The sequence below is a fragment of the Mastigoproctus giganteus genome, chromosome 12 (assembly GCF_048544385.1).
Source record: "Mastigoproctus giganteus isolate SK-2022 chromosome 12, ASM4854438v1, whole genome shotgun sequence".
Lineage (NCBI taxonomy): Eukaryota > Metazoa > Arthropoda > Arachnida > Uropygi > Thelyphonidae > Mastigoproctus > Mastigoproctus giganteus.
The window spans coordinates 116,805,446-116,819,873 of NC_143586.1; the positions used below are offsets into that span (position 1 = coordinate 116,805,446).

At 37.8% G+C, this 14,428-nt stretch overlaps 1 protein-coding gene across 1 annotated transcript in view; it reads left to right on the forward strand.

Moving 5' to 3' along the window:
- The window catches only part of LOC150077356 (xylosyl- and glucuronyltransferase LARGE1-like), a 1,505,345-nt gene that overhangs the window by 1,430,894 nt on the left and 60,023 nt on the right, over window positions 1-14,428 (forward strand). The gene's annotated exons all lie outside the window — the stretch shown is intronic.

Here is a 14,428-nt window from a genome sequence, read left to right on the forward strand (position 1 = left end):
AGATACTGCATTATTATATATTTAATATGAATCCTGAGACCATAGTCCTATTTCTATTTAATAACCTAATATTTATAAGAATAAAAAAATTAATAACAAATATTAAAATAGTGAAATTATAGTAATCTTATAATACCGTGATAAATCTGACTAAAAAATGAATAGCAAATGCTTAGAAAACGCAAATGCTTATACAAGGTGAGTACTGTTTTCTAAGCATTTGCTATTCATTTTTAGTCAAATATTAAAATTAAATATTCTTATTAATAAATGTTAATAATAAAAAATATTAAAAGTATTTACTTTATATATTTAATCTCCAATTTATCAAGTACAAACGAAGAAATGGCTTATGAAAACCTTTTTTTTTTTTTTTATAATATGAAATAAGAAAGATTATTGCATTTGATGAATATGTCCTTTGCAACTCATATTACAACTAAAGTTTTATCCTTTCTACAGTTTCCTAAAAGTTTGATTTCATGCATTACCCATTTATATATAATATCTTAAAAACATATTAGTGTGTTTTAAAGATACTTATTCTTTTATCTAATTATGCCATAAATAATGTTACAGAGTGAAATTATGCTTCAGACTGGTCTATATGATTATGCTCTGCCCAGGTCTATATGATACAAATAAAAATCAAATGTTTAATTTTCATATTTTGACTAAAGGTTTACAGTGAATACAGAGGGCAACAACATCCTAATCTCTTTTGATATCAATCTGCAAAGAAAGGAGACAAGTGCCTTACAATTTTTATTTTCAGAAAACCCCACAGATGGACACAGGTGTGGTTTTTACAGCTACCAAAACTCTTCAGATTTATGACAGACAATTCATTTTTATGTTAAAATTGAATTTTTTTTTTTTTTTTAAGTTTTGCAAATTTCCATTTATTTTCGTTAACAAATTGGCTGTCAGGTGTGTTGTAGTAATGGAAATGCATGATAATAGAGCTGTTTGGCCCCGGGTGCCAAGCAATTTCTAGTGCATTTCTAAAAGCAATTTCTACAAAGAGCATTTGATCAAACAGATTCTATTTTTTGTTAAACCATTTTTTTTTTATTTGATTTGTATATCAGAGTAGCACTTTTGCTCTATAAGAAGTAGGCAGATGCCCAGAAAGGGAAACCACCTTTCTGTTTCTTTTTTCCGTAAGAACTAATTTACTAATTCAGCCGCTGCTTGGTCACCTCATGGCACTGCTCCTGCCTCCCCATGGCAGAGTGGGTAACCTGGATGGTAAAGATAAACCCCCAGGGCCAAAAGGAGCCATCATGGATTCTAAAAATTTTCTATCCTTAGAGCCTTCAAGCTCAAGACAAGAATCCTGTCATGATAACAACACTAGTCAACATAAAAGGCTTCAAACAGAAGCACAGTGTCCAGACATTCCTAATTTTCTTGTGATATACTCTCTTTCCACCCAGCTTTTGGGCAAGTTATCACCATTTATGATTCAAAGACATCTGGAATCTATTGCAGGATCACCAAATTGGTGAAGCGACTACAATCAGGAGATCTACTGATTGAAACAGCCACCTCCAAACATTGAGTGGCTATTAAAGACAATGACATTTGGTGGGTTGCCAGTATCTGTTCTTCCCACAATACCTTAAATTCATTAAAAGCCGTCATCACAGAATGGGACTTAATTACACTGTCTGAGGAGGAATTAGTTCAAGAACTTAACAATCAAAAGTTAATCGGTGCCAAAATAATAATGACAAAAAAAATGGAAATCTCATTCCAATTTGTTCCATCATTTTAACTTTTAGTACTCCTGATTTGATATCCTCAGTAAAAGTTGGATATTTAAATTGCCGAATTCACCCATGCATCCTGAATTCTCTTCACTGTTTTAAATGCCAGAAATATGGCCACTCACAGCAGGCATGCAGAGGTGATGCCACATGTCCTATTTGTGGTTCAAAAGATCATACACAAGCAGATTGTTCAACTGCCGTTCCTATTTACCCCAGCTGCAAAGGCAGTCACCCTGCATTCTCTAAATCTGCCTTCTCTAAATCTCTAAATCATGTGAAATGTGGAAGACAGGTAGAAAAATCCAAAAATTCAAACTAGAACATAAAGCCACATATCCTGAGGCACGCAGACAAATAATGTTGACCATGCCTAGTCCATCTTATGCCTTTCACACCTAAAGTTTTCATACGACTGCAGTTCAAACAGATGTGTCAATACTGTCCATCTCGCTAGCTAATTGGGTTAAAGCAACTTTATCAACCACTGGAAAAGGTAATTCTAAAACGAAAACCAGCAATGCCACTAACATCCCAATTAGTATCCCAACTAATACTCCATTGGTCTCGAATGACACTGAAAATTTGAAACCTACTAAGGTTTAAATTTTTCAAGACTGCAAGGAAACTGAACTACCCACCAACACTATGGGACTGGATTTACACCCAAATTATAAAGAACCTATCTTAGAACTCCATTTGAATGACACTGTGGATACTGAACGCCACTTATTCCCAAAAAAAGACCGAAAAAAAATGCCCTGCATACAAAAAAAGTCAGACGAATAATTGACAGATGAAACCAAATTAATGCCTAATATCATACAGTGGAACTGCAGAGGCCTAATCAGCTATTCTGATGACTTAAGGCATTTAATCTCTCAATTCAATCCCATAGGTATATGCCTACAGAAAACATTCTTGTCACCTGAAGTGTTACCAAAATTCTTAAATTATATGATATACAGACGAGATAGGAGCCCAGAGTCTGTTGCCCGTGGAGGAGTAGCCATTCCTGTAAATTCTAACATACCATCTAGACTGATCCAATTAAAACCACCCTAGAAACTATGGTAGCTCAGATGGCAATTTCAGTTACCATTATTTCCATTTATATTCCACCATCTCTACCACTTCCCCATTCAGAACTTGACAACCTCATTACATAATACCAATCTCCAATTTGTCTTTTTGGTGACTTTAATGGATACTATCCATTTTGTGGGGATCAGCTACAATGGACAGATGAGGCAAATTGATTTAGGAATTTATGAATAATAATGATCTGAATTTATTACACTCTGGATCTCCTATCTACATCCACCTACCCAAAGGATCTACTTCTGCAATTGACATGTCAGTTTGCTCGCCATCCATCTTTCCAGTCAATAATTGATCACTTTCCAATTATTTGCTCCTTACAAATGGAGGTAACTCCAAAATCCTGGCCGACCGGGCTAGCCGAGTGGGTAAAGTACCTGCCCGGCAACCCAAAGGTCGCGGGTTCGATTCCCGCCTCGGGCTTGGATCAAAGTACTGCAAAAACCTTGGGAGGTGCTATATGGCCACAGAAGCCGATGCGCCAACAACTACCAAATCAAAAAAAAAACCAAAATCCTGATCAACAATCCACTTGAAAGTTTAAAAAGGCGAACTGGAATGGCTATTCTGCTGAAATACTTTTAGAGAGTATTATGTTTTTAGAGAGACTTTATGTTCAAAAAGAACCTATTGATGATGTATATACTTACATCACCAATCAGATTCTGACTGCAGCTAATACCTACATTCCAAAATACAAGACATATCTCAATATGCAAAATCACTGGTGGAATACAGATTGCTTCATTACCAAACAGGAAAAACACAAGCTTGGAACAATTTCTGTAAGATTCCCACCACTAGTAACCTCATTGCTTATAAAAGGCTTAAAGAAAAAGCAAGACAAATTAGATGGAAAGCAAAACAAGACTCACGGATTACTTTTGCCTCAATCATCACAAAAGACACTGGCACATGCCTCATCTGGAAAAGAATACAGTCACTAAATGGAAAATTTGCACATCTGTCCTCTACAATACTTCATTGAAAAGGGAAAGACCTATCTACAGCTGAAGAAGTTGCTAATGCACTTGCAGAATCATTTGCTACAATTTTTGCTTCTACCTCCTGTGTGTCCACCGTTCAGAGCATCAAACAGGTGCAGAAAAATATAAAATGAACTTTTTCACGCAATGCTCTTTCCCGTACAACCAACCCTTTACATTCATAGAACTTCAAGAATCGTTAAATAGATCTTCAAATAGTGCCGCAGCCCCAGATGGAGTTCATTACTTTATGCTGAAGCATTTACTTGAAGAAGATTTGAGTACCATGTTAATCTTTTATAATCGGATATTCTCCGAAAATGCCTATCCTTCTTCCTGGCATTCTTCCTCCTTGTCATTCTTTCATTATTGCCTTACCAAAACCAAGCAAAGATCATTCCTGTGTTGAAAATTATAGGCCAATATCTCTTACGAGCTGCATGGGTAAAATTTTTGAAAGGATGGTTCATGCTAGGCTTGATTACATCCTGCAGTCACAGAATCTCCTTTCAGATCATCAGTATGGCTTTCTGAAGAATAGATCAACGCTGGATGTGCGTATCAAAGCCAAATCTCATATCCGCAATGCCTTTGTCATGAAACAACATCCAGTCATGGTCACTAGATCTTGAAAAGGCATTTGACACTACATGGCGTCATGGCATTATTATGGACCTTTACCATTTGGGGATTAGGGGCCATTTGCCAAAAATAATTCAAAATTTTCTGCAATTGCATTCTTTTCAGGTCCAGTATAAAAATGTACTCTCTGCATCTCACATTCAGGAAGGAGTCCCGCAGGGATCGATATACTTAATCCAACACTATTTTCAATTCGAGTTAGCAGCATGACACGAGATATCCCAAAAACTGTTGAAACTTACATGTACGCAGATGACCTTACCATTTCCTGTCAGTCTCAAAGTATGAATACCATCGAACAGCAGCTCCAACTTGCCATTACCAAAATAGAATCCTGGATTTCGCGGAATGGCTACCGACTATCAGAAAAGAAATGCACTGTCACCCACTTCTGCCAGAAATGAGCTCTCCATCCTGATCCTGAATTACAAATAAACAATATTCCAATTCTGCTTGTTAGTACCATTAAATTTCTTGGACTGATAGACAGAAAGATGAACTTCCAAGCTCACATCTCTTATTTAAGAAGTATGTGTCTAAAGTATTTGACTATACTTCGATCGTCTAGGCTATGTCTTTGGGAGCTGATCGGTATACTCTACTGCATTTGTATAAAACTTTAATCCATTCATGTCTAGATTATGGTTGTCAGTTATATAACTCTGGCAGGAGCACTACTTTACAATGTTTAAATGTCATCCAGCACAGCGCTTGCAGGACTGCATTGAACTCTTGCAGGACTTCTCCAATCCAAAGTCTATATTGAAGCGCATGATCCTCCATTACATCTTTTTAGGAAATCATTACTGCTCCACTATGCTGCTAAGATCCAGAATCTTCCATCGCACCTCAGTTGGGAGTATCTTTATAATACTTGGTGGGATTTGTTTTTTGAGAGCAAGCCAAATGAAAACAGATCTGCTTCACTCAGGATTAAAGATATTTCTCAGAGTAGGAATATCAATTTAAGTGATATTTTTCAGGACACAACTGCATCTGTCCCACCTTGGATGTACGTTTCTACATCTTCTCATCCTACACTGAAATACATTCATTCTCAACTATTTTCCTGCAATTTGCCCAATCAGCCAATCAGCTTTTGCTGGATCCCTGGCCATTCTGGTATTCTGGGAAATGAAAGTGCTGACCTTGCAGCTAAACATCCTTAACCTGCTCTCTCACAACATCCTCAGGTTCCTTACACTGATTATAAGCCTGTTATTCAGAAGTTAAGACAACTGGTCACAGATCTGGAAAAGGAATACTAACAGCAAACTTTACCAGATAAAACAAGAACCAAAGCTGTGGTTAGCATTAGCATTAGCATTAGTAGAGGCATATGATGCAAGAAAGCAAGCTTATTCAGCATCAGCCAAAAAAAAAGAAAAAAAAAAAAAAAAAAACAACCACTACTCCCATTTCACCCCTCAATTCGTTCGAAATACCTGTCCAGCTGAGCCTTAAATTTGTTTAGGCTATCAACTTCAACAACAAGCGATGGAAGTCTATTCCACAAACCAACTGCCCGCTGGCTAAAGGCGAATTTCCGCACATCTATCCGACATCCGTCCTTCCTCAATTTGAATTTATGCCCTCTCAGGTGATTATTCTGAGCAAGAGGAAGAATTCCATCGGCATTGAGCATGCTCAAGCCATTCAAAGCCTTGTACACCTCTATCAGATCACCTCGGCGATGCCTAGTCTCCAGGCTCTGTAATTTGCAAAACTTAAGCCTTTCTTCGTAAGAGCAACCCTTTGTTCCATTCACTAATCTTGTTGCCCTTCTCTGTACTCGTTCCAGCAGCTCTACATCCTTCTTGAAATGAGGCCTCCAGACCTGTATACAGTACTCAAGGTGTGGCCTGACCAATGCCTTATACAAGGGAATAATCACATCCCTGTCCCTGCTAGAAAAATTCCTGTATATCATTGACAAGACACCATGAGCTACTCTTGCAGCTCGTCTGCACTGCTCAGAGAACTTCATATCTGCCTGCACAATTACCCCCAGGTCCTTTTCATTCTCTACCACTGTCAGCGTAGTACCACAGAGTTGATACGTTGATCTGGGGTTACTGTTTCCCATATGTAGTACTTTACATTTGTCAATGTTAAACTTCATTTGCCACCTCTCAGCCCATCTGCTCAACCTTTCCAGATCCTGTTGCAGCAGCATAGTATCAGTAGTGTCCTTAACAACCCTGCCAACCTTTGTATTGTCTGCAAACTTGGACATTAAGCCTGATACACCATCATCAATATCATTTATAAATACAGAAAACAACAATGGACCCAACACTGAACCCTGAGGAACTCCACTAATAACATTAGTCAACGTTGAGCAGTGTCCATTGATTACCACTCTCTGTCTTCTGCCACTCACCCATCCCTTTATCCATAGCAGCAATTTGCCTCGAATGCCACACTTCTCCAATTTGTGCAGCAGTCTTCCATGCGCAACAGTATCAAAAGCCTTTCTAAGATCCAAATATATAATATCAAAGTTATTCCCTGCATCCAGTTCTTTTGTAACTACATCATAGTATCCAATCAAATTGGTCAGACAAGACCTGCCCTTAACAAACCCATGCTGTGTCTGAGCTATAACTGAATTCTTGTCCAGATGATCCTGCAGTGCTTCTTTAACCAGTGCCTCCATTAATTTTCCTGGAACCGAAGTTAAACTAACAGGTCTATAATTACTTGTGTCAGCCTTTGATCCTCCTTTGTGAATTGGGGTTACATTTGCACATCTCCAGTCCATGGGTACCTCCCCTGAGTCCAAAGAAGCTCTCATAATTATGGCTAGGGGTTTGCTTACTTCCTTTGCTGCCTCCTTTAATATAACTGGATAGATCCCATCCACCCCGGGTGCCTTTTTTATGTTTATCCTCAACAATTTCTCCTCCACTTTCCTCTCAGTTATTAGAAAATCATCTAGCTCACTGCCAATGTTTACTTCACCTACGACATTCCCCTTCCTGAATAACTCCTCATGTGTGAATGTAGATGCAAAATACTCGTTTAGATTGTTAGCCACCTGAGCTGGATCCTCAACTGTTGAACCATCAACATCCAGTGGACCAATCTGATTCATCCCTTTCCTTCTTGAGTTTAAATAGGTAAAGAACTCTTTTCTGTTTTTCTTTGCATCCTTTGCCAAGGATTTCTCATAATCTGCCTTTGCCTGCCTAATCTCCTTTGTGACTTGGTTACAGACCAACTTATATCTATCATAGGCTTCCACGTCACCCATTAATTTGTATGTATCCCATGCATTTTTCTTCTCTGCCATATGTCTCATTAGTTCATCTGACAACCATTTAGGCCTGAACCTTGAACAATATTTCTTGGTTGGTATGTAAAGCCTGTAGCTTCCAAGATTAGTTCCTTGAATGCTTCCCATTTTGAATTTGCTGTTGGTAACATCATCAGTTGTTCCCACTGTATAGAATTTAAATACTGTCTCAGACCAGCATAGTCTCCTTTACGAAAGCAAAAACCCTTCCCTTTACCTCTGATGGTAGTTACCTCCTTGAGTAAATCCCACTTCAGCACACTGTGATCACTGCCACCCAGTGGTTCATTTATCTGCAGATTCATAATGCATGAAGAATCACTACTGATAATCAGATCAAGAGTATTACTCCCTCTAGTTGCCTCCCGAACATGCTGGTGTAGAAAACAATCATTAAATAAATCCACAAAAGCCTTTGCTAGTGTGTGAGTGACCAACCCACAAATTCCAGTCAATATCTGGGAAATTAAAATCCCCCATTATAAGACTCTCTGATTTACTGGCCCACTCTATTTCCCTGTACAGTATCTTATTATACTCATTAGAGTCATTAGGCCTATAGCACACTCCTACTCTCAATTTTGATTTATTACCTATGCTTATGTCACACCAAACTGACTCAACACTGCACTGTCCAGCGATGTCAACTGGCTTCACTTCCTTGGATTTTATGTGTTTTTTAACTAATAGCATAACCCCTCCTCCCTTCCTATCCTGTCTATCCTTTCTGTAGACGTTGTACTCCCCAAATTCCAGTTCTGCATTCCTTATATCTGTGTGACACCACGTCTCTGATATCCCAACAATATCTGCCTTTGATGTTTTGAGTAATACCTCAAATTCATCAAATTTATTTACTAAACTCCTAGCATTAGTGTACACGCAAGTATACATGCACCTGTTTCTATTCTTAGCTACCCTAACACAACCCATGTGTTTACTTGTACCGCAATGACTTCCAGCAGTCTCTGAAATATCCTGCATCTTGTTTTTCAGGCTTCTGCTCATTCCAATAGAAGCAGTGCAAGAATCTCTTTCACCTCTGCCCGTGGCTACTGTTAATCCATTAGTCTTTGTCTCCCCCCAAGCTAGCAGTTTTCCGACCCACCTAACACTGCCTCGATAGCATCAGCAAATATTCTTGCACCCTTTCTATTTAAGTGTATCCCATCCCTGTAGAAGCAATCTCTCCTGTTAACAAGTACAGTCCAGGCTGAAAAAAATTCTACCCCTTCAGCCTTGCACAATCTTTCCAGGGCCGAATTGATCGACAAGGCTCTCATCATATACTCCCTCCTATCGTGTCTGGGCAGAATTGCAGACACTTTCAAATTCAACCCTACTTCACGGCTTTTTTTCAACAGTGACCTGTACTTGTTAAGTAATTCCGCTGGTCTCCTACTCTTAATATCATTAGTGCCAACGTGTACAACTATATCACCTTTTGTGCCCTTAAAAGATGATATCTGCTCTACAACGTCATCAACCTTTGCCCCTGGCATACATACCCTGGTCCTGTTCCACCTATCCTTTTTACAAAGCATGTTCCCCGTTTCCCTGACAATTGAGTCACCAACAACTACTAGTTCCTGTTGGACCAGCGCATTCTGCCTTGGGGGCTGCCTCTGTGTTGCAAGATGACCAAGTCCAAGCTCTGGTGTTGATGTGGGCAGCTGAGAGCTTGATGGGCCCCTCAATTTATTTCCTTCGAGGGCATCCACCCTGTCCTTCAAGGTCTCATATAGGCCCATAACAACGCCGAGTTGTCGCCTAATTTCCTTGCACTCCTTGCATCGTGCACACACAAGGACATCCCCCATGGCAGTATCATGTCCCGTACCCGATTGCTCTGCAAACATCAAGCAAACAGTGCATCTTAAAAGGCCGTGATTCAGGGGGCAACCGCCCCCCTCAGTTCTCCCCTGAGTCACAGCACTCCCATTAGCTTGAGCCTTTTGCTTTGCTGCTCTGGTCAGAGTCATGATTTCGATTTAAATGTCAATAAAATTACAATTTCAGAACAAAATTAAAACCTTAAACTTGTATCTTAACACAGTTATAACGCTATATTTATTTTTCGGTATCGAGTGTTATCTACGAGTTCCCTTTATATAACTTCCGTATCAAGTATGTATTAATTATTTGCTACGTTTGTACTCTAAGTCGTTATATATATATAGTTAAAAGTACAATTTAATTGACAATGAAGTTTAACAAGATTAATAGATGTACTGATTAATTGACAATATTATATTATGCACTATACTATACAAAGCTAATGCTATCGAATTCCGGATATGCTGTATCGCGCTTCAGTAACGAGTGTTATCTACGAAATCCCTTTATATAACTTCTGTATCAAGTTATGTATTAATTATTTATTTTTACTAATTATTTATGTTCCGTAACCTAATTGGTTATATGTATAGTTAAAATTACAATTTAATTGCCAATGAAGTTCGACAAGATTAATAGATTTTACTGATTAATTTTCACGTAGCAATGGCGGCCGTTTATGAACGTTAAACACGTGGATTTGATACCCTTTCCGATACTAAGTAATACCTACAAAATCTCTATCTAAGTTATTTTAACTTTAAGTACCGTAAATAGGAATATAAAGCTACTCTAGAAATAGGTTAATATGTCAATTTAAACTAATAAAGCAGAAAATAAATCAGAAAAAACTTCTCTATTCCAAGAGCGGCAGAAAGGCACGTCCGCACAGGAAATCCTCGACCTCAGAACTCCTGGTTCTCAGGCTTCTGGCAAAACAGATGAGAGGAAGTGGTACTGGCAAGACTCAGAATTGGACACACTCATCATACCCATCTATTCCTCCTACTGGGAGAAGATCCACCCCCAGTGTTCATCCTGTCACAGTCAACTGACAGTTCAACATTTTCTGTTTGATTGTCCTTTATATTCAACCATCTGGTCAAACACTTTTCGGTCGCTCTCTAGGCTGAATGTCTTACATGATTTTACTCAAATCCTGGGAAATGATGCAAACATAGAAGAACTTATAATCTATTTAAAATGTATTGGCCTATACAGGATCATTTAATTTAACATCTACAGTGGTATTTTGAGTAAAGAAACTATAAGCAGACACAATTTGGCCTCAGTAGCCATTGTGTCATTAAGCCCAATTCCAAAAACATAATAGAGTTGTTCACTGTAATATATGATATGATATCGGACCAGTCTTACTGCAAAGCTAATTAAAAATTTCTTTCAGTAAGATGTCAGAGAAATACAATATCATATTTCAGAAGACATATACACAAGGTTTTCCATGTATTTTGAAATCTGAAAAATGGTAACACTTTATCTTATGTGCCATATGTAGAGGTAATATTTTAATTTCATCAGGAAACACAGTGTAATCAGATATTTACAAATAAGCATAACAACAGCATTATGCTTATTTGATTTTGCATTTCATGGTGATAATGATGTTGTACAAGAATATATATTTTTTTGTCATAGAACATAATCATCCTCTGATTTGTACTGATCAACCAGGCATATTGTTCAGAAATATGTATCCTAATAGTGAAATAGCAAAACTATACAGTTGTGGAAGAACAAAAACAAATGCATTGTTAATGAAATTCCACAGATAGGGAAAGAAGAGGTAGTGATGGCTCTGAAAAATGCTGGGCCATTTTAGATTGCTGCAGATGGTAGTAATGAAAGGTGATTACAAGCTGTCTCCAATTGTGACTACCTTTTGTGATAGTAATAAATCATAAAATTGAAAGGGGCCATTGCTCTCAGTGCCAGCATTAGACGGTGACTCTGCAGGATAGAATGTTGGGCATAATCTTCTAAACAACCTGAAAGAATGGTGGGATTCTTTCAAAAAAGCTCTTTCGCACTTAGCTGATAATGCCCCGTGTTACTAAAAACTGTGATAACAAGGGTATTAATATATGAGATTGAGAATCTTGTCATGCTATTAATTTGTGTGCTGGAAAGGGAACTGCATGCTTTCTTGTAAAATTGGATGAATACTTGGTGGAAATTTACTACTATATAGAAAGATGTGTTAAAAAAAAAAAAAGACAGATTTAAACAATTTGAACTAGTGCATGCAATTGAATTAAAAAATATTTTGAAGCAGTTTTGTACACATTGGTTGTCTTTAGTTAGAGGTATAATAGACAATGGCAACCTTTTACAAGTCTGTCTAAAGGAAAGGTTAGGACATTGGTTTTTCAAACTTTTTTTTAATAACGGCACCCCTAAGTAATTTATTTTATTTTGTGGCACCTCTACTCAATTTTCTGCCTGTTAGATATATATATATATATATATATATATATATATATATATATATATACAGGGTGATTCATTACCAGTGCGACAAACTTGCAGGAGGTGTAGGGGGGCCACAAAGATGAATCGGAATCACATAGCATTGCAGGGTCAGAAATGCCTTCGTCATGCGGTAGAGGACGTTGAATGGGAGGTCGCGTGAACAGCGATCCCGCTGGAAGTCAGCATTTGCGAACCGGTTCCCGAGGCAGTAGGATGGACAAGTATTCAAACGTTGAACTGGCCGACATGCACCTCGCGTATGGAGCCGCAGACTGTAACAGGTGTGCCGTTCTGCGCTTGTACCAGGAACGTTTCCCGCACAGGCATGCTTCTCATCATACGATTTTTGCACGTGTGCACAGAAGGTTACGTGAGACTGGTTGTTTCATGAGAGGTACCATGAATCGAGAGCGAACGACCAGGATGCCAGACAATGAGGAGAATGTCCTACGTCTTGCAGAAGGCAATCCGAGTATGAGTACTTGAGCGATAGGCCAACAATTGGGTATTTCCCAATCCACTGAATGGAGGATCCTGTCAACAAACCAAATGAGTTCGTACCATCTGCAATGCGTCCAATCATTGGAGCCTGCAGATTATCCACTCTGGAGGACTTTTGCTACTTGGTTTCTTCAACAGAAACGGTTTGCAAATGCTGACTTCCAGCGGGATCGCTGTTCACGTGACCCTGCTGGAAGTCAGCATTCAACGTCCTCTACCGCATGACGAAGGCATTTCGGACCCTGCAATGCTATGTGATTCCGATTCGTCTTTGTGCCCCCTACACCTCCTGCAAGTTTGTCGCACTGGTAGTGAATCACCCTGTATATATATAATATTAAAAAATATATATGTTATATGATATTTATTATAATAATATAATTATAAAAATTGTATTTCATAATACAAATTATATATATATACAGTATATAATTTTATTCTTTTTATAGAGGTACTAAGTAAACATCAATTATAGATCACCATAAAATTTTAAAAAATACTGTATGACTTTTTATAATGAAATAAACATATAAATTAAAAAAATAATAATAAGTTTAAGTTTAAGTAACTTAAACCCAAATTACGTGGCACCTCTGGAATATTGTTGCGGTTGAAAACCACTGGGTTAGGAGAAAAGCAATATATGCACTTTTCAGAGTTACCAGATTGGGATGCACTAGCAATCACTAGTGAGCACCACTGATTAATGTTGAAATCCAATTTATTATCCAAAAATTTTGAATGAGGGCAAATTAATGAACTCAAGAAAAATCAACTTCTGAATTGCAAATTTCTGGTAAAAGCAATCATAAACAGACACGTTAACTAATGATTCTAGGTGTGTTCTCTTCACTCATGTTAAGTCTCTTATGTTTCTCTCTTATGGCTTAAATAGAGCAGTTTCTTTTAAATGTTATGCTAAAGTTTGTAAATCCAAACAAACTCTTCAATACTGAATATTCACGTACTGAAGTAATTACTCGTTGATATATTGAAGAATATTATGTTCAAATTTATTTTACCAACAGTTTTAAAATCTTCGACTTTGGAAATTCATTACTAAATCAGAAATTCATTACTATTCATTACTGATTAAATCAGGATGATTCTGACTTAGTCATAGGTATTTCTACTGCCAAGTTTGTGGATAGTCTAAAACAAGAGAAGATTATGTTCTTTTTCCCTGTGCACAAGTACTTTATATATGACTACATGGTGCACAAATTCCCAAGCTCTTATATGAGGGGACTTTAAAAAGTTTTTAGCCCAATATAGATTGCAAAGGTTTTCATGAAAGACAATATTGTCAAACTGTGCCATGACTTGAGGTGTGGAACGTGAATGAAGATGGTGACTGTGAAGGAAACAAACACTGTGCAGTTATTGAGTACCTTCATTTAAGGTGAATATCAGGAAAGATTTTGACCATGGCATATGAAGGAAATCTTTTCCTTCATATGCCATGGTCAAAAACTGTTGCAGAATTTAAGCATGGATAAGACAGTGTTGAAGATGCATCCTGCAGTAGAAGGCCTGTTAGTGTGTTGACACCTGCAAGCATGGATGCTTCATGACCTGATCATGCAAGACCACAGAATAACATTTAAGCACATTGAGACAGCATTCAACATCTCCCATGAGCGAATTCTCAATATCATGGTGAATGTTTTAGCAATGAAAATGTTTCTCTGAGATGGATCCCTGAAGCACTAAATGCAGATCAGAAGCAGGAAAGAGTTAGTTGTCATGAGATTGTGTAGCATTTTAAGGCTAATGCTGCACAACACTGCAGCATTAGCTTT